We start from the raw sequence: 25,751 nt of genomic DNA, 5'->3' as shown, positions 1-25,751 counted from the left end.
GCCATCAGAACTTGTCAGAGTTGATTTCAGGTTACTAAGCAATTTTTCTAACATGCTGGATGGAGAAAAGTTTGTTGAAATATGTTTCTCATATTACGCCGGAATCCAAACATGTTCACGTGTTCTCACAAAAATTTAAAAATGTTGTCCCAGCTTCATGAGAGCAGTGTCCATAGCAATATTGAAGAAGTCAAATTTAAATCTCTCTTCTGCATTGCCAGTGACTTGATCCTCTGCTTTGTAGCTTTGCAATTTACTGTAGACTTATGTTTCAGCTCATTCTGCAGGTACTGACATTTTTAGCAATTAACACCTCTTTAAATCCATTTTCGTGATAATTCTGTGTTTGTCCGAGTAACTTAAATTGATTTGCTGACTTCATCAAGTCCAAGCATTGAGCTCTATTTTTGCAATTTTAATTTTAAGCAGTAAACTTTTACAAGCCACAAGTGAGACTGAACTGAAATGAGGGGAGTTCATCTGCCAGTGATCTGGCTTTTGCATATATACCCCATTATCTTCGGTCATTTCTTTCAAATTCGGTAGTACTCTTCGCACACTCTGTCTGAAACTGCAAAACTTTGATATTTCCACTTTTGCTCTCTGCCAGGCACACAAAAAATGCCTTTTTGTTCTTTTAAGTTAAATGAGCTTGCACTCTTGATGCAGTCCTCATGTTAGCTCCATTATCGTATCCCTGTCCCTTGCAGTTATCCAATGTCATGTCATATGTCTGGGTAACACTCTGAAACCTACTTTAAGAGAAACAGCCGTGTTAGTCTGTATTCGCAAAAAGAAAAGGAGTACTTGTGGCACCTTAGAGACTAACCAATTTATTTGAGCATGAGCTTTCGTGAGCTACAGTTCACTTCGGATGAAGTGAGCTGTAGCTCACGAAAGCTCATGCTCAGATAAATTGGTTAGTCTCTAAGGTGCCACAAGTACTCCTTTTCTCTTAAAGTATCTCATCTGACAGAGCCTTTTTGGTAGTTCCTCTACATTCAGAAATGATGGGAATTGCTCTTCAATCTTGACTTCTGTCTCTTTGTCATTTTGAGGTATGTTAATATCCGACACTTGTTCCTTGTGACTGATAGCAGATGTGCAATCCAAAATAATGGAGTAATACTTCATCTTGTTGATGTTGCTAATTGTATGTTATCTTTTGAAATAACTTCAAAATGATATTTTGTATTGCAGGGCTATGTATTGGTGTCTTTCTTCTTTAGTAAAGAACCATCTTGTGTTCCTTCATCACAGGCACAAATTTAGCCAGTAATTGAACTTGGCCTAAAAAGTTTCCATTTCCACTCTCATTAAGTTTTTCCATGGATCCACAAAATGCTAGGTTCTGGTAAGTTAAGTGAAGAACAATGGCCACAATTCTTTTAAGTACACGTTGCAAGTGTTGTCTTTTAGTTTTGAGGAATGATTGTGAATTCTGGTCAATTGCAGATTCAATTTTCGGTTATGGTTCCAACTCTCTCCTCTTTTCTGTATATCCGATTGAACATGGTTTTTCTCATGAGTTTCGAGAGGTTTGTGGTTATATTGCCTTCCTGAAAACCACCACCAACGAGAGACTACGCTGACCAACACCAAATAATTTGCAACAAAAGTAGAACGCTACATCCTCTTAACACTGGCTCATATATTCTGGTAGTTGAACATTTTTCAATTTTCTTATATTATTTTCTTCTATAAACCTGCTCCATTGTGACTTAGAAAACTTTTACTTTTAACTTGCAGTGATCCATGTTTCAGTATGGTTATTCTTGCTTTGTCATGGATGAATTTGGGCCATGTTGAAGGACCACTGACATTAAAAGGGGATACTGAAATTAGTGCAATGTCTTCTGAGTTGTGACTACTCCACTTGTTGAGATATAGCGGTGAACGATGAGACAATGTTCCTTGCTTCTTATTTTCTTCATGCCCCTCTAAGTTTATTTTTTCTTTTTTCCTTGATTTGTTTCCTGGACTAATTGTACATTTGAAGAGGTGCCAGGAGTCAAACCTCAAGTGCACCTTTGCCTCTTAATATGATCCTGTTTCTCTCTCGTCCTCTCTGATCTAGTGATCTTGACTGGGCTCTGGACCACTGCAATCCATCCCATAAATAATAAAAATCCTTATTGTGTTTTAGTCTTTGTAATCACCAAGCATTCATATGCACTGTGTTTAAAGTTAAACAGCAGCACAACAAGTATCTGCAACTGCAAAGCAGAAATGCAAAAGCTCACCCTAAGCAGAGAAAATACCATCTCTAGGAAACAGAGTTAGGGGGCTTCGGTGGGGTTTCCCAACCAGACATGGCTAGGGAATGTACTGTCTCTGTAGGGACGGCATATGTCTAAGGAGTTCAACCATGGTGTATCCTCCTACTCTGTTTACTTTGCATCTGCAATAGCACTGTGATTATGCAAATTGACATATGAAGTGCAATTATGGGATACTTGGCATACATTTAGTCTGCCCTGCATCAACTGAAATAGCCTAGAAACTACAGACTGGATCTTAGGCCCCCTTTGGATCTGAGGCCATCTGCTGCCACAGGTTTCATAAGATGGGTTGCTACAGCACTGACAGAACCCCAAATTCCAACACATTTGTATTCAAGTAGAGATGTCTGAAGCTTCTAATCATTTGATGGAGGTAGAAAATTCGAGCCTAACTGTAAGAGGTTGTGCTGGTGATTTAGACTCTTCCCTTTGAGTTGATACTGAAAACATGTTCAAACCTAGTATTTGGGGGGGCACTGAGCTGCTAGAGATGCAGTCTTATGTGGACATTCAAAGCCAAGGTACTGACCAGTTGCTGATGTTAAAGCAGAGTTGTTAGTCTGTCCTGTCCAAATTCCAGCTTGGGTAATTACATTGTGCTTACCAAAATTCCTGTTTGGAGCTGGATGAAAAATGTCCATCCAAATGATTTTCTGATAAAACATGTCTTTTTTGTAAAATGGGAATTTTCCATGGAAAAATTTTAGTTTTGCACAAAAAAATTGGTTTTTTCATTGTGAAAATTGAAATGACAGCTGCCCTCCCGGAAGGCCTCGTCAGTTTCACTTTTTACCTGTGAAATTGACAAAAGCTTTCATGGAGGGCTGCTGCAGCCCAGTGCCTTGACTCTCTGCTTCTCAAGGTATGTCTGCACTACAGTGTAAGCCCAAGTTCAGATTCAGGCTTGAGCCCAAATTGCCCTTCCAGCTACACACACATCTCTTGGGTTTGGGCTTGGAGCTGGAGTCCTAGGATTTTCTGTGGGTAGAAGGTTCGAGCCTGAGTGAAGCTGGGACCCAGGGTTCAATCCCTATTGTTTTGCAGTGTAGATGCAGTTCCACTTGACCTGGGTCCTGAGAGTTCACCAAAGGTATCCCATGATCCTATGGGCCAACTTCCTTTTTCCTTTCTATCCCAAGAATCTCCATTTGACTCAAGTGAAAATGAAAGCCACCCCCCTTGGCCATACAGCAGACGCTGAGTGAGTCAGTGTTAACTCTTTCTTTGTCTTCTGACCACTGAGCTGCAAACACAGCATCAGAGAGCCTTCTGTGTTCGCAGTACTGACCAACCAGAAAAGGTTTTTTGTTAAGCGTGCTGCATCATGGTCACGGGAGCACAGCCAGATTAATCTCTGATGTGAGGTCAGCAAAACTGTGGACTTGAGTAGGATTACCAGAAATACTATGCATATCAGCAAATAGTGAAGAAGCTGGCAGCTTTGCAAATTTACCACACTGGTGACCTGTCTGGGGAAGCAAATTAAGTGGCTCAAGAGTGCGTGTCGGAGGACCAAGAACCAGAACTGACCTCGTGCAACTCACCAACACCGTGCCTGTTTTATGTGGAGTTTTACCAGATGCTGGGCACTGCACCCAGGATAGAGCCACCTGTGGAGCACGATGACCTGTTCAGCCGGGATGGTGCCCTGATGAACCCAGAATCCAGCATGCAGACTTATGGAAGACAGCAGCAGGTGCCAAGCTAGTAGCCTGAAGTCCCTCTGTTGCTGAAACCGGCCGCAGAGCAGGCTTTGGAACAGGATCAGCGGCAAATTCTGTTTGATGCACCCGAGGAACATCCTGCTGCGGAGTCTGCAGCAGACACCGAGGGGACAGAAGTCACCCTTGAGCCCGGTAAGTTTCTAGCTCCATGTAAATGGAATAATGGGAGGAATTTCCACTCTATGAACTAATGCAAAATTTATGAGAACCCGTGGCTAGCAGCATGTATCCACTAAAGCTGGATTGTATCCCAGCGACTTGGTGTCCACCCTCCTCCTCTTTCTCCCCACTACATGGAGTTCGAAATGGTGACTGGGAAATGCCAACAGTAAAGTACACCTTTTAAAGAGTATTTTTACTGGAAAGGCACTTTTTTTTTGCTGGGGTAATTCCTGTTTCTTAAAAATATTACACTGCTGTATCTTTAAATTTGCTGCTCTGTAATCACTCAAAGGTCTGTGGAGCTAGAAACCGTGAACGTATGTGTGTGTGTGTTCGGGAAAATGTTTTCGGTTTCCAAATCTAGTCCATTTCAGTTAGAGAGAGTCCATAGAATAGGGGATAAAATCATTTGTCCCAAGTATAAGTGGGGTGGGGAGGAGGAAGGCTGTGGAGTTTTGTGTATTTGCATTCAACTGTAACAGGATAAGCCATGTGGAAGCTAACACAGCAATCGTGTTGATTCCTTCATGAATTCTGACCCAATCCTGTGTGCTGATAGCTACAAACTTTTCCTGAAGCAAGAACTGCAGATGGGTAGTCATGTTGCGAGGAAGGGCATATTTTCCAGGGCCACATCGGTAGCTGACCATCAGTAGCCCTCTACTCACAAATATGCTGTTTAGTCACTGTACGTTTGAATACTTGAGCTGCATGCACTGCAGGTTTTCCACCAGTAGCTTGGATAACATCTTTCTTAGCCAATAGGATACCACAAGAACACTTATGTTCTCCAAAATGGTAAAGGACTGAAATAATAGAAAAAGCTTCTGTAGCAAGGTCCTCCCTGACTGCCCCCTCCCCAACTTAGTTGTGCAATTTTTGTAAAATTGGTGTCCGTAGCCTCTGTTTGCCAGAAGTTGTGAATGAGCGACAGGAAATGGATCACTTGATGATTACCTGTTCTGTTCATTCCCTCTGGGGCACCTGGCACTAGCCACTGTTGGAAGACAGGATACTGGGCTAGATGGACCTTTGGCCTGACCCAGTAGGGCCATTCTTATGTTCTTACAATTTTTAATTTGCCATTGTTTTTGCACTGCTTTAACTGTGATTAACCAGGTTTTCTCCAGGGAGCTTTGATTGACTGAAGCATCTCTTTCACAGTATATTGAAGTTCATTTGTGAAATGTAACATTTTAGGTCCTTGAAATTCCATAAGAATTTATCTTGTGCTCCTCCACTGAACTGTTTGAGACAATAGCCCTCTGTGTCTTGTCCTGTTGAGGGTCCCTCGACCTCTACCGGCTGCTGTATCACCATAGCTCTACCTCAGTGCAGTATGAGGCTGACCCAAAGTACCTTCTTGGACTGTTCCAATAAAAAGCATTTCTGTGATGAACTTATGGTTGAAGTTCTGGAGTCAGTCAACAAGGAGGTCCAGTACCAGAAACAAAGGCGTTTATGACTAGAGAAAAGTCATGCAAGAGGAAGGGCTGAGGCTTGCCCTACAGCTTGAGAACAGGGTTTCAGCATGGGAGCAGGCACTTGCTATGTAGTTCCTGGAACAGGAACAGTAGCTAAGGGAGAACTGTTTACACAGCTCATCTCCATCATAGCTGCAAGCGTACTGCTCTTGCTGCCTCCCCACACTGTAGCCTAATTCCCCTGAGATGTACTGAAATGCCATGTCTGGGTGGCCCATGGAATTGGGCCCCATGAGCAGCTGGACAGGGCAATTAAACCTCATGCAGCCCTCTCTCTTGACCCCTCTCTTCTGGATACCTCTGATTCCCTCCCCTGGTGCCAAGTGTGCGGAAAATGGGGAAAGAAGGGAAAGGGGAACAGCGGGCCTGGAGACATGCAGCAGTAGGGGGTTTCTGTCATGTTGGCACTTTTTTCTGAACTTTTTTTGTTTTTGGAAATAGTCTTTTCTAACTGGTGTTGGGCTGTGGTAATGGTAGATGGCTGGCCTGGCAACAGGTGACTGTTATATTGTTTTGACACATTTACAGATAAAGCTTTTTATGTCATCAAGAAAGTTTATTACTATCACTGCATCTCATCATTCAATCAGTATTTGAAATAATAAAGCTAAACCCATGATCAGGAACAATTAGGAAGCAAACACTATTCCTCTATACAGTTAAGCACAGCAATCCACACTTTAGTCACCTCCTTATATGGATCCATACTGTAAATCACCCTCGCACCCCCAATTTCATAGGGTGTCATGCAATTCATAACTACATTGCATGGCAGTCAAGCCCCTATCTCTTCCCCAGTACTGAACCCTCCCCAAATCAATTAGTGCATCTCCTCACCTCCAAGCACATTCACAGAAGTACTATTTTCCCTCTTTCACTAGGCCATACAGGTCTATAATATGGGAGCACAAAGCTCCTGACTTCTGTTGCCCGGCTGCAGCCAGCTCCAGCCGTGGTAGTTACCCTCGCTCAGGAGGTGCATCGATTCAGTGCCCCCTCACTGTCATGGGCCCATTGAAGGGGAAATGTCTCACCTCTGGCTTCACAAAGATTGTGACGAGCACAGCAAGCCACAGTAATGTGGACAGCGTTCATGACCCATTGGCATTCAGAAGTGTCTGTAGCCATCTCCTATGGGATTTCAATCTGCCCAGGGCACATTCAACAACCATTCTACACCTGCTCAGTGTAATTAAACTATCTTTTGCCAGGGCCTCTAAAATCTGGGTATGGTTTCATAAGCCAAGACACAAAAGGATATGTAGGGTTCCCCAGAATAATGGTGGGGACAGTGTCATTTGGTGGGAATAGTGTCCCAGGCTGTCCACAAATGTAGATTCCTGATAGGCAAAAAGCCCTGGTATTGTGAACTTTCACAGTGCAGGCCATGTTGACATTAATAAATTGACCTCTACTCCACAAGTGCCTCCATAATTATGGAGTAGTACCCTTTGCAGTTTATGTACTCGTGTTCCTTGAGGGCAACTATGGGCACATGACTGCAATCAGTGGCCCTGGTGCAGTTTGGAAACCTTGTTGTCTCAAAGCCAGCAATTACCTCTGGAATTCTTTTATGCCTGCCACCTTGGGGTAAACCAAATGTCTGATTGCCCCTGAAACCTCTGCCACCACTTTACTCAGTCGACTTTCCAGCACCAAACTGGTTGGCAATGGACCTGTAGCAGCCTGAGATAGTGGCTTCCAGATGGCTATAGTAACCTGCTTCTGGACCTGCAGGGGTACCCTCATGAGTGTCTTTATGCTGGAGGGTTGGGCAAGGTGCTCACAAAATTCCAGAAATCCTTTCTTCATATGAACGTTTTGGACCCATTGCTGGCCATCCTAGGTCTGCAAGATCATGTGATCGACCACTCTGTGCTTGTGGCCCTGCTCCAGAAGTGCTGGCCTATATAGGGGCATCAGTGGCTATTCCAAGTGTAATGAACAACATCAGCCACTGTGAGCCTGCCATGCCAGGGTGCTTTCTCCTCTGCCAGCTCCTGCTCCATCCGAAGCTCTGTCAGACCTTTTGGTGGGTCAGCAAATGCCATCAAAATATCCACCAGCACCTTGCAGAAGCTCTACCCATTTTCTGACACCGGTGAAAGTGCAAACGAGAACTTCTTGAAGAGGGATCTCCTCCATGTTGCTAGGCAGGCTATGTTGGGAGGCTGTTCAAACTTTTTATAACATGCAGGGTGGGTAGTACAGCTATCCCACTGTGCACCAAAGTCAGAGGGCTAGAGCTGAGATTTTTTCAGGAGGGCACTAGAGAGATTGCAATATGGTTGGTTTTCTCAAGTTTGCGTGCTGCAGGGTGGATGCCAGAGCCCCAGGTTTGAGCCTGGGTTAGAAAATTCTTCACATAGGGTTAAGAATCAGTGAGGACCCTCAAGCCCTGAGTTTTCCAGCATGGGTCAGCTGACTTGAATCCCACTAACCTTAGGTTTACATTGCAGTGTAAACACAGTCAGTCTCCACCACAGCTCTGGGAGGCAGAGAGCTCAGGTGCACAGCTTCCCTTCCTCCAGATTAGCTAAGGGAGACAGGCATAGAGGTGGAAAGATGAGCACTCAGGCTCTCTGCCCCCCCAAGGCTTTGCGGGTGAAGCAGAGGTTGAGTACCCTGGATTTGTGCCTCTCCAGCAGAGGGTATGGAAGGCTCTTGCCAATTTCACTTCGTTCCTGCAAATTGATAAAAGCTTTCTAGAAGGGCTGCCAAGGCTGACTCCTTGGTTCTCAGACTCCCCTCTCCCCAAGCTCTGGGAGCCAGAGGTGCAGAGACCCTGTGTATTCAGCCTTCCGGCCTCTCCCACATTTCTGGGGCTGGAGAGGCTGAGTCCCTCAGCTCTCTGGCTCCCAGAGCTTGGGAAGAAGTGGAGAAGCTAAGAGCCCAGGCTCTGTACCCTCCTCAGCTGGACTGAAAGGTTCTTTTCAATTTCAGTTGTGAAACTGACGAGCCTTCTAGTAGTGCAGTTGAGAAGCAGAAAAATTGTGTTTTGGTTCTCCCGAAATGGAATTTTTCTTGAAATCCCTTGTTTATGAAAACTTTCACATTTTTGGTATTTTGTCCTTGCTTGGGACAATTTTTTTCCCAAAAACTTGAATTTTTTTGAAGAAAGGGATTCTCATTTTTTGGCCAACTCTATTCCCTTTGCAATTCTATTTGGATACAGTATTCATATTAATTTCCGATCCTAAATTGATTAGTGTACCCTTCAGCCTGCCGTTGAATTTCAGTTGTTATTTTTCAGTGTCTGTTATAATTTGCATCATCAGAAAATGTAGCTACTTTGGGACCCTTTTGGATTAAAGGTGCTATTTAAATGGAAGACCATGATAATCACTTGGAGAGGTTGAGTTGGGGGAAAAAAAGATGCCTGTAGGACTTTTCCAAGCTCCATCCACAAAGGAGCTCTGCTCATCTGAATGTCCAAAATGAGGTGCTGCTTACGGTAGATGGAATAGATGTTCAGAATATGATGGGGCATGCTCACTGGGCTTCTTCAGCTTGGTTTCCCCATTGGACCGTTTGGGATTGGCTCCGCTTTGGTAGGGCACTGGTGCCCTGCATGGGCTCTGCTAGGCTATTTGGACTTGGCTCCTTTGTTATTGGGGGCAGGGTGGGAAATTGGTGGCACCTCTCAGATGTTACTCACTTATGCTAAAATGAGACGTCAGTTATGTTTGTTCTCCGACTGGTTTTTGAATGTTATAATTCTTGATGTCTGATTTGTGTCCATTTATTCTTTTACATAGACTGTCCGGTTTGGCCAATGTACATCCAGATGATTAGCCCATCATGTGCCAGCAGTGTTCCTCTGCCATGTACATTGGCCAAACCGGACAGTCTCTATGTAAAAGAATAAATGCACACAAATCGGACATCAAGAATTACAACATTCAAAAACCGGAGAACACTTCAGTCTCTCTGGTCAGTCGATTACAGACCTAAGTTGCAATTCTTCAACAAAAAAACTTCAAAAACAGACTCCAACGAGAGACTGCTGAATTTGAATTAATTAATTCCAATTGGAATTAATTAATTTGCAAACTGAACACCAACACTATTCTTGTCAACTGCTGGAAATGGCCCACCTTGATTATCACTACAAAAGGTTTTTTTCCCCTCTCCTGCTGGTAATAGCTCACCTTACTAGATCACTCTCGTTACAGTGTGCATGGTAACACCCATTGTTTCATGTTCTCTGTGTATATAACATCTCCCCACTGTATTTTCCACTGCATGCATCCAATGAAGTGAGCTGTAGCTCACGAAAGGTTATGCTCAAATAAATTTGTTAGTCTCTAAAGTGCCACAAGTACTCCTTTTCTTTTTGCGGCTACAGACTAACATGGCTGCTACTCTGAAACATAAGTATTATCTGTAATTAGTGGATTGAACTGATTTGTTTCTGGTTGCCGTGTCCTTCAAGACTTTAGAACTAATATATCTCATCCTTTCCTGTCTAGTTTTTGTTTTTAGATTGGAAGAAGAAAACAAGTTTTTCTGCTTTTTCAACTCCCAATTTGTTTCTTAACTTTGAATGAATTAGTTGAATAAACTGAAATGAAGAAAATATTCTCTGCATCTGCAGAAGAGGCTACTACTGTCAAAAGCTCATTTAGCACTTCAGCAAACTTTGGTTCCAGATGATTAGCCCAGTGATTTCCACCACTTGAGTTGTTTGATTTTAAAATTTGGCAGTAAACTTGCGCTGCTTGAATATTTTTTATATTTTTCAGTTATTAAGTTTAGGGCTTATAGGTTGTCAACTTTAAAAACATGTAATTTGAATAAAAATCTGATTATTTTTTTAAATCATAGATGATCTATCCTGTGCCCAAGGTCACACAAGAAATCTGTGGCAAAGTGGGGACTTGAACCGAGGTCTCCAAATCCTTGCTTTTGTTGTCCTGTATTTATGTAATGTAGTAAAACTACAGGCTCTTCCTTGTTTTTGAACTGTAAATAAGAGTATACTAGATGTTTGAGAATTTGCTCATAGCAGTTTTGGGATTCTTGGAATATGAATAATAGCGACATTGCACTCCCACTGTCTATGCCAAAAAAGGGAAAATATGGATCAAATCAAATATGGATGGAACATAAAGTTCTGAAAGATAAATTCTGACTATAGCTTAATTAAGTAATGCTGTTCCATATATCAGAAATATGACTGGTTTAAAGGCAAGACATGTTATGTATCATTGTTACTTAATTTCTAAGGAATGTAGTCTTTAACAGATTTTCTTCAAACTTTTTTGAAAGCTGAAGTTTAAACAGCTCCAAGAGACGTACTGTAAAAAGTATAAAATTTATTAGTACTGCAGAAGGTGTTGCAAATGGTGATGAGGAATGTATAATGTACCTCTTCGTTGGAAATCTGCTAATTTAAAGAGCTGCTTATTAGTGTAGTTGCTGGAATGCTAGGAAAAGACGAGGTCTATTCCCTTTTCTTAAAGCAGGCTAGATATTCGAGCATGGGAAATTTTGTAAATGTATGTATCTGACATTTAGTAGCAGAATTTAAGTGAAAAAAGAAAAGGAGGACTTGTGGCACCTTAGAGACTAACAAATTTATTTGAGCATAAGCTTTCGTGAGCTACAGCTCACTTCATCGGATGCGTTCAGTGGAAAATACAGTGGGGAGATTTTTATACACACAGAGCTCACGAAAGCTTATGTTAGTCTCTAAAGTGCCAAAATTTGTTAGTCTCTAAGGTGCCACAAGTCCTCCTTTTCTTTTTTCCACTTAAATTCTGCTACTAATGTCAGATACATACATTTACAAAATTTCCCATCTGACATTAGTAGCAGAATTTAAGTGAAAAAAGAAAAGGAGGACTTGTGGCACCTTAGAGACTAACAAATTTTGGCACTTTAGAGACTAACATAAGCTTTCGTGAGCTCTGTGTGTATATAAATCTCCCCACTGTATTTTCCACTGAACGCATCCGATGAAGTGAGCTGTAGCTCACGAAAGCTTATGCTCAAATAAATTTGTTAGTCTCTGAGGTGCCACAAGTCCTCCTTTTCTTTTTGCGGATACAGATTAACACGGCTACTACTCTGAAACCAGAATTTAAGTGGAAATTTTGGGGATACAATTCGGTCTTCTGAACAATAGTGTGACTAGTTATATTCTTGAGTCAAGTTTACTATTTATATTGATCTGTCCTGAGATGGCTACTGTACAGGATTTAAGTTTATCCAACACTCACTAGGTCAAGGACTAAGCCATTTCGACCAACTGAAAGAGAACTGAATTTTAAGATGCCTTCAAAGACCCACCCTCTGCAAAAAAGGAAGTCACCTACTACAGGACAGGCCCAACAAGGAAAATAACACCACTGGCCATCACATACAGCCCCCAGCTAAAACCTCTCCAGCACATCAACGATCTACAACCTATCCTGGAAAACGATCCCTCACTCTCACAGACCTTGGGAGGCAGGACAGTCCTTGCTTACAGACAGCCCCCCAACCTGAAGCAAATACTCACCAGCAACTACCCACCACACCACAGAAACACTAATGCAGGAACCAGTCCCTGTAACAAACCACGTTGCCTACTCTGTCCCCATATCTACTCTAGCGACACTATTAGAGGACCCAACCACATCAGCCACACCATCAGGGACTCATTCACCTGCACCTCTACCAATGTGATATATGCCATCGTGTGCCAGCAGTGCCCCTCTGCCATGTACATCGGCAAACGGGACGGTCTCTACGTAAAAATAAATGAACACAAATCGGTCATCAGGAATGGTAACATACAAAAGCCAGTAGGAGAACATTTCAATCTTCCTGGACATTCTATAACAGTTTTAAAAGTAGCCATACTTGAACAAAAAAACTTCAGAAACAGACTTCAAAGAGAAACTGCAGAACTAAAATTCATTTGCAAGTTTAACACCATTAATTTGGGTTTGAATAGGGACTGAGAGTGGCTGGCTCACAACAAAAGCAACTTTCCCTCTCCTGGAATTGACACCTCCTCATCAATTATTGGGATTGGACTACATTCACCCTGATTGAATTGACCCTGTCAACACTGGCTCTCCACTTGTGAGGTAACTCCCTTCTCTTCATGTGTCATAATAATGGCTGCATCTGTAATTTTCACTCCGTGCATCTGAAGAAGTGGTTTTTCAATCCACGAAAGCTTATGTCCAAATCAATCTGTTGGTCTTTAAGGTGCCACCGGACTCCTTGTTGTTTCAATAAAAAGGAGTAAAGAAGTTGTGTTGTCCGTTGTATATTGTATTTAATTGTAGCATTATCAATAGTTTTCCTGTTAAATAAGCTTAAACTTTCAAACATCTCTTTTGCTTTTGTTATCTTTCTTTTCCTTAAAAGTGCGTCGGTGGGGAATCTGTCCTGACTTAAAACTCCCTCTGAGATTTCATGCAGATCATTTGGAGTTTGGCTATATAGTGTGGGAGAGTCAAAATCAAACGTGTATATAATCAAGCTTATAAAAGGCTTTTCTCAGTCTGTTATAGAATAGATGAGTGTCTGCTCATAACGATTAATCAAATACAGAGTTGTGAAAGTTGGAGTGTATTTTAGTCTCCATGATAGCGTAGAATTTGGGTGGCTGTGAGTTTCCCTGTTGAGGACCTAGTATGGAATGCAGTGAAACTATGGAAGATACCTCAAGATCCAGCAGGTCCAAAGGAATGGGGAGAGGTACAGGATGTGTGGATGGCAATTTGGCCCAACCTGTAAGAAAATCATACTTGCCAACGAAGAGTAATCTAGCCATCCAAGGAAGACAAATGATCCTTGTTGGGGATTCAGTGCTTAGAAAAATCTAAAGAACTTTCTGCAAGGGACAAGTGGGCAAAAGGAGAGTATAGTGTCTTCCTGGAGCCAAGACACAAGACTTTAAGATTGGATAGGCTTTTGAAGCCTGCAGGCAAGGATCCATTGGTGGCGATTCATATTCACACTAATGAGATATCCATGACTGGGTATCTTGCAGATAGTAGATTATTTCAGGGAACTTGGAAGAGTGCTTGGACATTCTTCAGCACTTTTCTCTGAGGTGGTTCCTGTCACAAAGGAAGACCGAAGGCAGAAGCTTCTGAAAGTCCATGACTGGCTAGGTAAGTGGTGCAGGATGGAGGATTTTGGTTTTGTGGAACATTGGTCCACCTTCTGTGGGGGAGTTTGGATGTCCTATACCTTGGCAGAAGAGGGACCAATCTTCTCAGAGACAGGCTGGCTTAGAGTAGTCAGGAGGGGTTAAACTAGTAGCAAAAGGGAGGGTAAAAAGAGGGGAGATATGAGCACTCAGCACAAAATTGAGAGGTTGAGAACAAAATTAATCAAGGAACCAAAGGACATGAAGAGAAGAAATTCTTGAATTGCCTATACAGCAATGCTAGGAGCCTGGGTAACAGAAGAGGAATTGGAATTGCTCCTTTATGAGCATATATTCTATCTAGTTAGTATTATAGAAACGTGGAGGGATGATTCCCATGATTGGAATGTTAAAACTAATGTTTATAACCTATTTTGGAAAAACTGAGTGGGCAAAAGGGGAGGGCATGTGGTGTTTCACAGTCACAGATAACTTGGAAGAAAATGATCTTGAATGCTTATGAATCAGTATTCTATCAGATAAAGAACAAGATGGGGTAACAGTTGGTGTCTGCTATAGACCACCAAATCACCCAAGGGAATAGGATTACTACCTCCTTACTCACCTATTTAATGTGCAGGGAAAAAAAAACCTGTGTGATTGTGGGGGATTTTAATTTGAGTGATATGCTGAAGGTCTCATGTTGCAGAATTTCTTAACATTATAAATGACAGTTTCCTAACTCAAAAAGTGCTGCAGCCAACACAGTGGAATTCTATATTAGACCTTGTCCTAACATGTAAAGAGGAACTGATCACAGAATTAAATGGTAGCTTAGGTACAAGTGATCATGACCGGTCACATTTATAATATGCAAATAGTATGAAGTCCAGACCATTAACATATTCATTTGGTACTTTAGTAGGGCCAAATTCAGGAATTTGAAAGCAATTATGAGTATCATCATCTGGGAGGAAGCATTTAATCAGAAAAATGTGCATGATAATTGGGCATCATTTAAGACCACCTTACTAGATGCCCAAAAAGCCACAAGCCAGCAATCGAGGAAGGATGCTGGATGGTTTAAAAAAAACAACCTGGTTTGGAAGGGAAGGGAAGGCAGCTGTAAAAACCAAGAAATTTACATATAACAAATGGAAGAAAGGAGAACTTGATATTAATGAATATAAATCAGAAGTTAGGAATTGTAGAAAATTGATAAAGGAAGTCAAGGGACACAAGGAGAAACCTTTGACCAGAAGAGTTTAGAACAATAAGGAATTTAAGTATATTGTGAACGAAAAGTTTTTTGAGGAGTGTCTCTGTGGGTGCTCCACTTCTGGTGTCTTGGCGCCCTGCGCTTTTAGTCAGTAACTTGTGGTAGCAGTGCCCAGTGCCCTGATTGGCCACGTGCACCAGCCATTTCACGTCGCTCCGAGTAGTTACCTTATGCACGCAGCCAACCGTTAACCAGTTCCTTCTCTACCACCTCTGGTTTCGGTCAGAACGAGAGCAATGCCCTTTGCAGCTCTCATATTCTTCTAATCTCTCCTACTTTCTCAGCTATTTCCCTCGTTATTGATTTCTCCTTTCATTTTTGTTCTGTTTACCATTAAATTTTGTTATTTCCTCCCTGACTCAGGTGGGCAGTCGCTGAAGAGGCATTAGACTGGGACTATTCCTATTCTTTATTCAGCTTAGCCTTGGAAAAGCCTGCCTCTCCAAGTTTCAAGTGCTGCCTGACCTGCAGACTTTCAGTACCAGTGACAGACGCCCACGCGCAGTATGTCCATTGCCAGAGGGGGAGACACATTACCCAAAAGTGTCCCCACTTCAAGAAACTCACAGTGAGGACAAGGAAGGCTAGGGACTTCCAACTAAAACTTTTAATGCTGGAGAGATCCCTCTGACCCTGAGTCCCCGACACCACCTTGCCAGTCCTCACCTGCAACTGCCTCAGATATAGGGGTCCTTGTCAAAAATGGCTGCTAAGGACCCTGGTTCTAAAAAAGCCCCCAAAAAGCACTCTCACTCTTCGTCACACTGTGATTCGCCTCCTAAAAAGCAATCTCCAACCACAAAAAGTGCCCGGGTACCGATGACACCGAGAGCGCTGGACTGCGAGGCTCCAGTACGGAGATGTCCAGGAAAGTGAAAGACCCGGTGCGGTCTTGCTCTCACAGCAGAAAAACTAAGCCTCCTAGCTTGGCACCGAGGGAACCTAAGAAGCCTCAGGCACAGAACAGAACTATGGTGTCGTCTGCTGCACTAATACAATACGGTAAGTCTACGGCACCAAGAACGCTCTCTCTGGTTCCCAGTCTAAGTTTGCTTCCGCCGCCAGTACTGAACCTCCGGGTACCACAACAGTTTGTCAAGCAGGCGGACCTCCTCATTACTTCCACCCTGGGAACTTTGCTTTTTGGCACCGACAGTACCTAAGCCAAGTCAGGGCCAAGCTTTATCACTACACCTGCTTTCTTGGCCCTTCCTCTTTCCAGTGATGAAGTGGAGACAGGAATGGGCACCCCTCTCCACTCCTCTCCCAAACCTGGACCCTTGCGGGCGCAGGTTGGCAACCTCCACAATGGGTGCCCCCTTCCGTGACCCTCCCATCGCAGTGGGCATACTGGGACCCCTGGGCATCATACAGAGCCCAGAACATCCAGCTCTCCAATTCACACAGGTCTAGGACACAGCGATCCGCCTTCGCCATCTGCTTCAGCTTCCCCAGAACTGTTGGAGGATGAAGCAGAAGAATCTGCGGACAGACCAGAGCGTGACACCCTACCCACATCTCGTCTTCGCCTCTGGACGAAACAATAATACCGCCTCCCCCAACATCAGGAGATGACTTCAAATCCTTTCAGGATTTGTTTAAAAGAGTAGCTGATTCATTAGACATCTCACTGGCTGAGCTACCAGAGACTCAACATAAGCTGACAGATATATTGCAAGTTTCTCCGTCAGCCAAGATAGCAAGACCCATTAATGCTGCCATTATGGACCCAGGAAAAATCGTATGGCAGATGCCAGCCACGGCTCCACCTTCTTGTAAGAGATCTGACAAGTGGTACTATGTGCCAGCTAAAGGAGCTGAGTGTTTTTTTAATTTTTTTTTTTTAAATTTACTCACCCTATCCCAAACTCATTGGTTTTTAAACTCAAAGGAATTTAATCAAAGGGGGAAGCAACATCAGACCAAAACCACCCCCTGTGATAAAGACTGGAAACGCCTAGACCTCTTTGGCAGAAAAGCCTATTACCGGCGACCCTCCAGTTTCGCATAACAAACTATTCTGCGTTACTGGCCAAGTACACACCCAACGTTTTTTCTCAGATGTCATCTTTTATTGAGCACATCCCAACTGACAAAAAAGAACAATATAAGGCTGATATAGCTGAAGGTTTCCTCATCGCCAGAACGGCCCTGCAGGCTTCTCTGCATTCTGCTGACATAGCAGCCCGCCCCATCACCCCGCCCGTTGTCGTCATGCGGAGGGCTTCATGGCTCCATCTCTCCAGCTTCCCCAGGGAAGTTCAGGCGACTGTAGAGGAGTTACCTTTTGCAGGGCAAAAATTGTTTGCAGAGAGCACGGATGTCTCTTACACACCCTGAAGGACTCCCGTGCGACACTAAAGGCACTCTGAATCTATGTCCCTGCGAACAAAAAGAAACGGCAGATTTTATAACCAATGATTCTGCCCTGCCCCATATGCCCAGCCTCAACGACATTATGACCAGCGCCACAAGTAGCCCCAGACGAGACGTCGTCGGACACAGGAGCAGTTGCTTATGTCTCAGCCACCCATTTCTAGGCAAACGTTTTGAAGTGTTGGTCGAGGACACGAGAACCCCACATTCTCCGATTCCAGAGTCCCCTCTAATTTCCAGCGGATATGGTGCCCGCCTTACACCCTTTTACCCAGTCTGGAGAACCATCACCTCAAACAAGTGGGTTCTGGAAATTATACAGAAGGGCTATTCTATCCCCTTTCTTTCTATTCCACCTACCCACCCCCTTCCCCGTCCCTCTTCAGGGACCCATCTTACGAGTATCTATTACAGCAGGAAACAAACCATTTCCTGCAGTTAGGTGCTCTGGAACCAGTACCAGTTCAGCACGGGGGTCAGGGGTTTTATTCACATTACTTTCTCATTCTAAAGAAAACAGGTGGATGGAGGCCCATTCTGGACTTGCGCAAACTGAACAAGTTAGTGAGAACACAGCGCTTCAAGATGGTAACCCTAGCAACCATAATTTTGGCATTGGAGAAAGGAGATTTGCTCTTGGCCCTCGACCTACAGGACACTTACTTCATGTCACTATCCACCTGGTGCACAGGAGATTCCTACGATTCACTCTGGGCAACCTATTGGATTACCAATACAAGGTACTTCTTTTTGGCCTCTCCATGGCTGCGAGGGTATTTTCCAAAGTACTAGCTGTTGCAGCAGCACACCTTTGCAAGCAGGGTGTGATCATATTCCCCAAGATAGACAACTGCCTGCTAAAAGCACAGAGACCAAAGCAGTCCACGCTACTCACACCACTTTAACCCTATTTACAAACCTTGGGTTACAAATCAACCTGCAGAAATCCACCCTGACCCCGTGGTGGAAAATTAACTACACGTTGTGTTTGAAGTCAGAATTGCCTGAGGCTTTATTCAAGTATAAGTATACAGGGAGAGTCAGCCATAGCTGCTCTGCGTCAGCAGAAAATACAGGAGTTTATATAGCTGAAAACCACAATTTGTTGAGCATACTTCTTTTAACAGCATTTTCCCTTATTTGGCATATAATGCAAGTTGTAATAGTAGCTTTCCTTATTTGGGATATAGCAAAACAAGCTTTTCCTGTTATTGACAGGCTGTTCTTTGCAGTTAAGGGGTCTTTCCTAATTTTTAGCTGTTAGGGTTTCATTTCTTAAGCTGTGCTGTTGCACCTGCCCCACAATGGAATTTTCCTTAGCCCTTCTTATGCTTTTACACACACAGTTAGCTTGACCAAAGTTTTAGGCCTACTTGGGAAGTTTAGGCCTCCTGGATTTTTCCTCCACAACCCCAATCCAACAATTGGACTTTACAGGGGCACACGTCGACAGTAAGACACAGCCCACAAACGTCCGCCAGAACGCGCCTACAACTTCCCGGACACATGTTGGCTACTACATTTGTTGTAAAACATGCTAGGCTGCATATGAGATGCCTACAAATCTGGCTACGTACGATCTACATTCCTCACAGACACTCAATCAACAGATGGCTTACAATGCCCGGCAGAGTGAAAAACTTGCTCACATGGTGGACAAAACAAATGTCTGCTCAGGCGTTCCCTTCCAACAGGAAACGCCATCAGTCACTATAACCACAGATACCTCTCTGATAGGATGTGCGGCACGCTTGTCTGACAACGCCATCCAGGGCCTTTGGTCCCTAGAGGAGTCAAATATCCTGGAGCTCCAGGCTGTTGGAAATGTCTGCCATCACTTTCTCCCCCTGATCTGCAGCAAAACTGGCCAGATTGTCACGGAGAACTTGGCAACTATGTTTTATATAAATTGCCAAGGAGGGGCCCAATCTTACCTGCTCTGCACTGAAGCAGTTCACCTCTGGCAATGGAGCATCTCCAACAAAATATACATCACAGCATTCTACCTACCTGGAAGCCAGAATGCCCCAGCAGATGACCTCAGCAGGAACTTCTCACGGATGCAAGAGTGGGAACTGGACTGATGAATTCTGCAAACTGCATTCTGACAATGGGGATTCCCCTCAATAGATTTTTTTCGCCATGACCCACAATGCCAAATGCCCTCAGTACTGCTCCTGAGTGGGACTGGGACAGAACTCTCTGGGAGACGCCTTCCTAACGAAATGGGAGGTCCCACTCCTGTATGCCTTCCCTCCAATCCCCCTGTTGAGCAGTGTCCTACACAAAATCAGACAAGACAAATCCCAGAGTCATCTTGATTGCACCAACATGGCCCAGACAAACATGGTTCCCATATCTGGATCAGATGGCTGTCCGATCACCATGAACCCCTCCCCTCTTGCGTCATCTGCTGATGCAGGATGCCTCCATCACCCCCAACATTTTAACACTTTGTCTCAAGGCCTGGTTAATCCATGGCTGACAGAACTCGAAACATGCTGTTCGAAGAAGTTCAAGACATTCTGCTAAACAGCGGATGTCTCTTCACACACAAAACATATGCACACAAGTGGAAAAGATTCTCTATCTAATGCCAAGACAAGCAGATCACTCCAGAATCACTCCTACTATGCTTGATTACATACCGACACTAAAAAAGTGGCCTTTGGACTAGCTCACTCAGAGTGCACTTATCAGGCATCACCACTTTTCACGACAAGGTGGACGGACTCACTGTTTTCACCCATCCACTGACTAAGCGCTTTTTCAAGGGTATAGAGACCACTTGTCCCACATTAAGGGACCAGACCCCTATGTGGGTCCTCAGCCTTGTTCTCCGTGCCCTAATGGGCAAACCCTGTGAACCGCTAGTGATCTACTCATTCCTACACTTATTGCTGAAGGTCGCCTTTCTAGTAGCTATCCCATCAGCACGAAGAGAGGGAGAGTTGGGTGCCCCAGTGGCACACCCACCTTATACCACATTCCTCAAGGACAAAGTCATCCTACATGCACACCCTAAATTCATACCCAAGGTCGCCGCCTCCTTCCATCTCAACGAACCCATTTACTTACCTGTATTCTTTCCCAAGCCGTACGCCAATAACAGGGATGTGTCCCTTCATATGCTAGACGTCTGCAGAGCAGTGGCGTTCTATATAGAGAGAACAAAAATGTTCAGAAAATTGTCCAGGCTATTTGTATCCACAACAGAATGATCAAGAGGCCAAACCATTTCCAAACAGAGACTTTCTAAATGGATCTCTAATTGTATCCAAATATGTTACCAAAATTGCAATCTGCAAGTTCCTTCTGGACTTCGCACATACTCCGCTAGAGCTATGTCCACATCCATAGCCTTTCTCAAGCATGAACCTGTCACTGACATTTGTAAAGCAGCTACATGGGCATCGCCCCATACTTTCACCAAACGTTATGCCCTGGAACAGCAGTCAGCTGCAGATGCTCACTTTGGACTGTCGGTACTCTCCACCACACATACATCAACTCCGGAGCCCCTCTTCTCCACCGAGAGGCACTGCTCTTCAGTCACCTAAAGTGGAGCACCCGCAGAGACGCTCCTCGAAGATGGAGAAGGTTACTCAACTTGTTCAGTAACTGAGGCTCTTGGAGATGGTTGTCCCTGTGAGTGCTCCACTACCCATTCTCCTCACCTCTGCTTTGGAGTTTCAGCTCCATCCTCTGGGATAAAAAAGGAACTGGGTGGTGGTTGGCTGCACACGTGAGGTAACTGCTCGGAGTGGCGCGAGAGTGGCTGCTGCACGTGCGTAACCAGCCGGGGCACTGCTACCACAAGTCTCCTACTAGAAACGCAGGGTGCAAAGACACCTAAAGTGGAGCACTCACAAGGACAACCGTCTCGAAGAATATGTTACTGCACAAGGTGAATAACTGTCTTAATTTTGACAATAGTATTGGTTCGTTCCTGGATGGAAATGGTAGAATTATCAATAAATAACGCACAAAAGTCAGAAGTGTTAAATAAAGATTTCTGCTCTGCCTTTGTGGAAAAAACAGATGATGCAGTCTCATCATATAGTGGTTGTTAGGGGGCTTATTCCTTCACCCGCTTACTTCCCTGGTCCTTCTCGCATGAACAGAGAGCAACAATACCCGAAGTCCAAAGGTGCAAACAATTCGATGTTTATTGGGGTGAACTTCCAGCAAGCATGATTTCAGTTTTCTTCCTTAGTATCTTCCTTCCCAGCTCTGACACCACAGAGCCTTACACCTGTGTCCCTGTTCCCATTCCTGCCCTTAGCCAAACATTATTCCAATTTTCTTACCCCCATTCCCATTTCCCCTCTTTAGCAAAACATGATTCCAATTTCCGCACCCCCATTCCCTGTTCCCATCCCCCCACCCACACCCATTCACTTCCTCATTGACTACAGATTATATAGTAAAACTTGAGTTCTGCTTAGCTATACCTTAACCAATCATTTTCCTGAAATTTAACTAACCAATCCTAACGTATTGTAACATGATTACGTAACCAATTATATCCCACCACCTTAATTAGTTTACACCCAGCAAAATTAATTATACAGCAGACAGGAACAATCACACAACCAGACAGATTATACAGACAAACAATAGCAAAGTGGGAACTATAATGACAAAACAATACAGAAGTGAGGATTTCACATCCCAGTTATTGAAAAGTGAGTTCTTGCCAGACAGGATGCTATCAAACTAAGTTTCCTTTTACATTTTCTAGGCACTTCCCTTTCTCTAGAGGTGATAGGAATACAATCCTGTCCTGATGGTGCCTAACAGCCCATGTTCTCTGTGTATATATAATGTCTTCTGCAGTTTCCACAGTATGCATCCGATGAAGTGAGCTGTAGCTCACGAAAGCTCATGCTCAAATAAATTGGTTAGTCTCTAAGGTGCCACAAGTACTCCTTTTCTTTTTGCGAATACAGACTCACACGGCTGTTACTCTGAAACCTAACAGCCCAATAGCACCTTATTTCAATGTGACTAGTTTGGGATGTGAGGAGGTGACCGGTCGCTTCCTAGCTTATGGCTGCCTCTGTTGCTTAGCCAAAGGCCTTAGCCTAAGAACAGGGCCTCAGACTGTCACAGTAAGAGAAGGCCCTTACACCAGCAGACAGTGATTTTGATTCTTCTTTTATACCTCTAGAACTAGCCAAGTGATAAGAATACCCCTAAATTCTTAAAGTACAGGCCTTTGCAGACAGGCCTGAATATCTATATCCTAACAGTGGTAATAACATATTTCCATTCCACTTCTAATTATTAAAGTTAGACATTTTAAAATCAGCAGGTCTAGGTAACTTGTATCCAGGAGTTTTAAAAGAGCTCACTGAGGTGCCTGCTGGACCACTAATGTAGATTTTCAGTTTGTCTTGGAACACTGGGCAAGTTCCAGAAGACAGGACGAAAGCTAATGTTGTGCCAGCTTTCAAAAAGGGTGAACAGGATGACCTGGGTAGTTATAGGTCTTGTCAGCCTGACATTGATCCTGGGCAAGATAATGGACTATCTGAATTGGGACTCAATTAATAAAAAATTAAAGGAGGGTAATTAATGAAAATCAACATGTGCTTATGGGAAATAGATCCTAACTAACTTGATATATTTTTTTTTGTGGTGAGATGACAAGTTTGGTTGATAAAACTAATAGTATTAAAGTAATATACTTAAACTTCTGAAAGGCATTTGACTTGGTTTCTCACGACATTTGGATTAAAAAAGTAGAACAATATAAGATTAACATGTGTGACAAAGTTTCTCCTATACTTTGGTGGGTCTTGCGTTTATTGGCAGATTTGCTCGCCTTGGAGCTTCATGGTCGCCCTTAGTTTGGCCGTTTTTGTGAACCCACAGTCCAGGTCAACTTCTCCTGTGTCTGACCAGGAGTTGGGAGGATTTGGGGGGGAACTCGGGCCCGCCCTCTAACCCTGTGGAATGCAGCTGTTTAGAGTGCCTCCCGAAACAGCTGTGCGACAGCTACAACTCCCTGGGCTACTTCCCCATGGCCTCCTCCCAACACCTTCTTTATCCTCACCATAGGACCTTCCGCCTGGTGTCTGATGATGATTGTACTCCTCAGTCCTCCAACAGTATGCGTTCTCACTCTCAGCTCCTAGCGCCTCCTTCTCCTGGCTCCTTACATGCGCACCACAAACTGAAGTCAGCTCCTTTTTAAACCCAGGTGCCTTGATTAGCCTGCCTTAATGGATTCTAACAGCTTTTTGATTGGCTGCAGGTGTTCTAATCAGCCTGTCTTAATTGTCTCCAGAAGGTTCCTGATTGTTCTGGAACCTTCCCTGTTGGGAAAGGGGACGTCCCTTGCTTGCTCCTCAGCTATCTGCTTTCTATTCTTTCCTAAAGCCCCCTGGCCTGGATTTTTCTTACTTTTCGACCCTGCCTTAGTCGTGTCGTCCCTTCACCCCCCCCTCCCCCCCCCGCGACCGGGCCAGACACTTTTTTTGTTTTGTTTTGTTTTTTTTGCCGTTTTTTTTTGCTGCCGTTGAGTGCTGGTCGGCTGCCAGCTTGCCGCCAGAACCCCCCCTCCCACGCCTGCTCTCGGGCGCAGCTATTTGCCTCAGCTGAAACCCCCGGAGGAGGGGGGGAAGATTGCCGACCCGCTATCCGGAGGGGAGAGTGGAAGCCCCCAGACCCAGCCATTTTGCTGTCAGCTTATCTCTGCAACATTCTCGGCCTGCCGGAAGCCTTGGAACACAGCCAACACAGCTGGAGAAGAAAACAGAAGACAGACAAATCACCCAGGGAAGCTACAATCATCGTGGAGGGGGCCGTAAGACTGAGTAACTTTTTGAATTATACTCTCGTGGGGGGGAGTTTGACTGTGGTTTAATTGTGTTTGTGGCGGCACAGGGGGTGTGGCACGGAGCTGCCCCCTGATCCATCGGTGCCCCCCCAACATTATTACAACTGTCACGGCCCCCCGCCGTCCGTCCCTGCTGGCAACCTGCCATCTGCCTTCGGATCCAGCTGTTTGCTTTGAACTTTGCCTTTCGGACCGGACATATCAGCCGACCAAACGAGACTCTTTGGACAAACGTGCGTGGGTCCACAACCCCCCCCCCCCGGACTGTTCACCCCACAGCTTGCCCCTATACCGGACCCCGATTTCTGTTTTTTCCCCCCTTCCCGTCCCACCCATTTGGTACCCCCCCCCCCGCCTGCAGCCCAGCAGGGAGGAGCGGTTAATCTGCTTCCCCCTCCCCCCTCCTCCTTCTGGTGTCTCCCCGTCTCTCCCTGCTCACAATGGCAGGGAATGAGAGGGGTGAGGCCCCTCTAATAATATCAGTTGTCCCTCCCCCACCTGCCCCCCTGCCCAACCCCCAACCCCCCCCACCACTGTCAAAACACCTGGCACCGGCAGCAGGAGGCACCGGGGCGACTACTGCCGCTGCTACGTCCACCGCCCCCCTAGATTCTAGGAACCCCCCCCAGTTGGCCAGAAAGGCCAGGGTGGGAAGAAAGGAAAGGGCCCCACTAAAACCACTAAGCCCTCCATGGCAGGGGCTGCCCCCACCACTGTGACCTCGTTACTGACCATGGCGTCCCTCCCTGCTGTTCCCCCCACCAGCTCTGCGAACGTCCCTCCCCCGGCCCCCAGGGCGTATGCCCAGGCGGTGGCAGGCTCCCCCATGCCTGCCGCCTCGTCATCTCGCCCACCCACTGCCTCCGCTACCATCACCAGCTGCCGGGGCCCCTTCCCCACCTTGACCAGGAGGCACGGTGTCCGTTGCCTCCTGGTGCCCGTCTCGCCCCACGTGGAGACATACGTGCAGGCGTTGGCGAAGGTGGTAGGACCCACAGCTATTGTGGCGGCCTCCAAAATGTATGGGAAGGTCGTTCTTTTCTTAGCTTCGGAGGCTGCTGCCCAGGAGGCGGTGGAGAGGGGCCTGGCGGTGGGGGGGGTGTTTGTCCCTGGGCATTCGCCTCGTCCTCACCTCCGTTCCTCCCTTTTTACCCAAGGCTGCTCTGTTACCTGCTCTCTTCACCCTGGGGAAACTTGTCTCTGTCATCAGCCCTTTCCCGTTGGGCTGCAAGGACCCCACCCTCCGTCACGTCCTTTCGTTCCGCCGGCAAGTGCAGCTTCTACCGCCGGCGGCGGCGCGTGACGGAGAGGCGCTCGAGGGGTCCTTCCTAGTCCCTTACCAAGGAGCCCTCTATCGGGTCTTTTATTCCACCGGAGAGGCCCGGTGCTACCTCAGATCAGCAGGGCATGTCTGCAGAGACTGCCCTTTAGCCCAGGGGGGAGGGGCACCCGAGACCCGCCAGGACATCGGCCCCGTCGTTGCCAACGCCCCTGGCCACCCA

At 45.2% G+C, this 25,751-nt stretch overlaps 1 protein-coding gene and 1 long non-coding RNA gene across 8 annotated transcripts in view; both read left to right on the top strand.

The window, feature by feature from the left end:
* Positions 1 to 25,751, top strand: part of MAST2 (microtubule associated serine/threonine kinase 2) — a 391,471-nt gene that overhangs the window by 36,325 nt on the left and 329,395 nt on the right. The gene's annotated exons all lie outside the window — the stretch shown is intronic.
* On the top strand, positions 926 to 5,571 carry LOC125641768 (uncharacterized). Its single transcript, XR_007358147.2, has 2 exons — positions 926 to 1,354; positions 1,456 to 5,571. It is a non-coding gene; the product is annotated as an uncharacterized LOC125641768 (long non-coding RNA).

Source organism: Caretta caretta, chromosome 8, assembly GCF_965140235.1.
Source record: "Caretta caretta isolate rCarCar2 chromosome 8, rCarCar1.hap1, whole genome shotgun sequence".
NCBI classification, from domain to species: domain Eukaryota; kingdom Metazoa; phylum Chordata; order Testudines; family Cheloniidae; genus Caretta; species Caretta caretta.
Note: the sequence above shows the minus strand (reverse complement) of the source record. Positions and strands in the feature narration are given on the sequence as shown.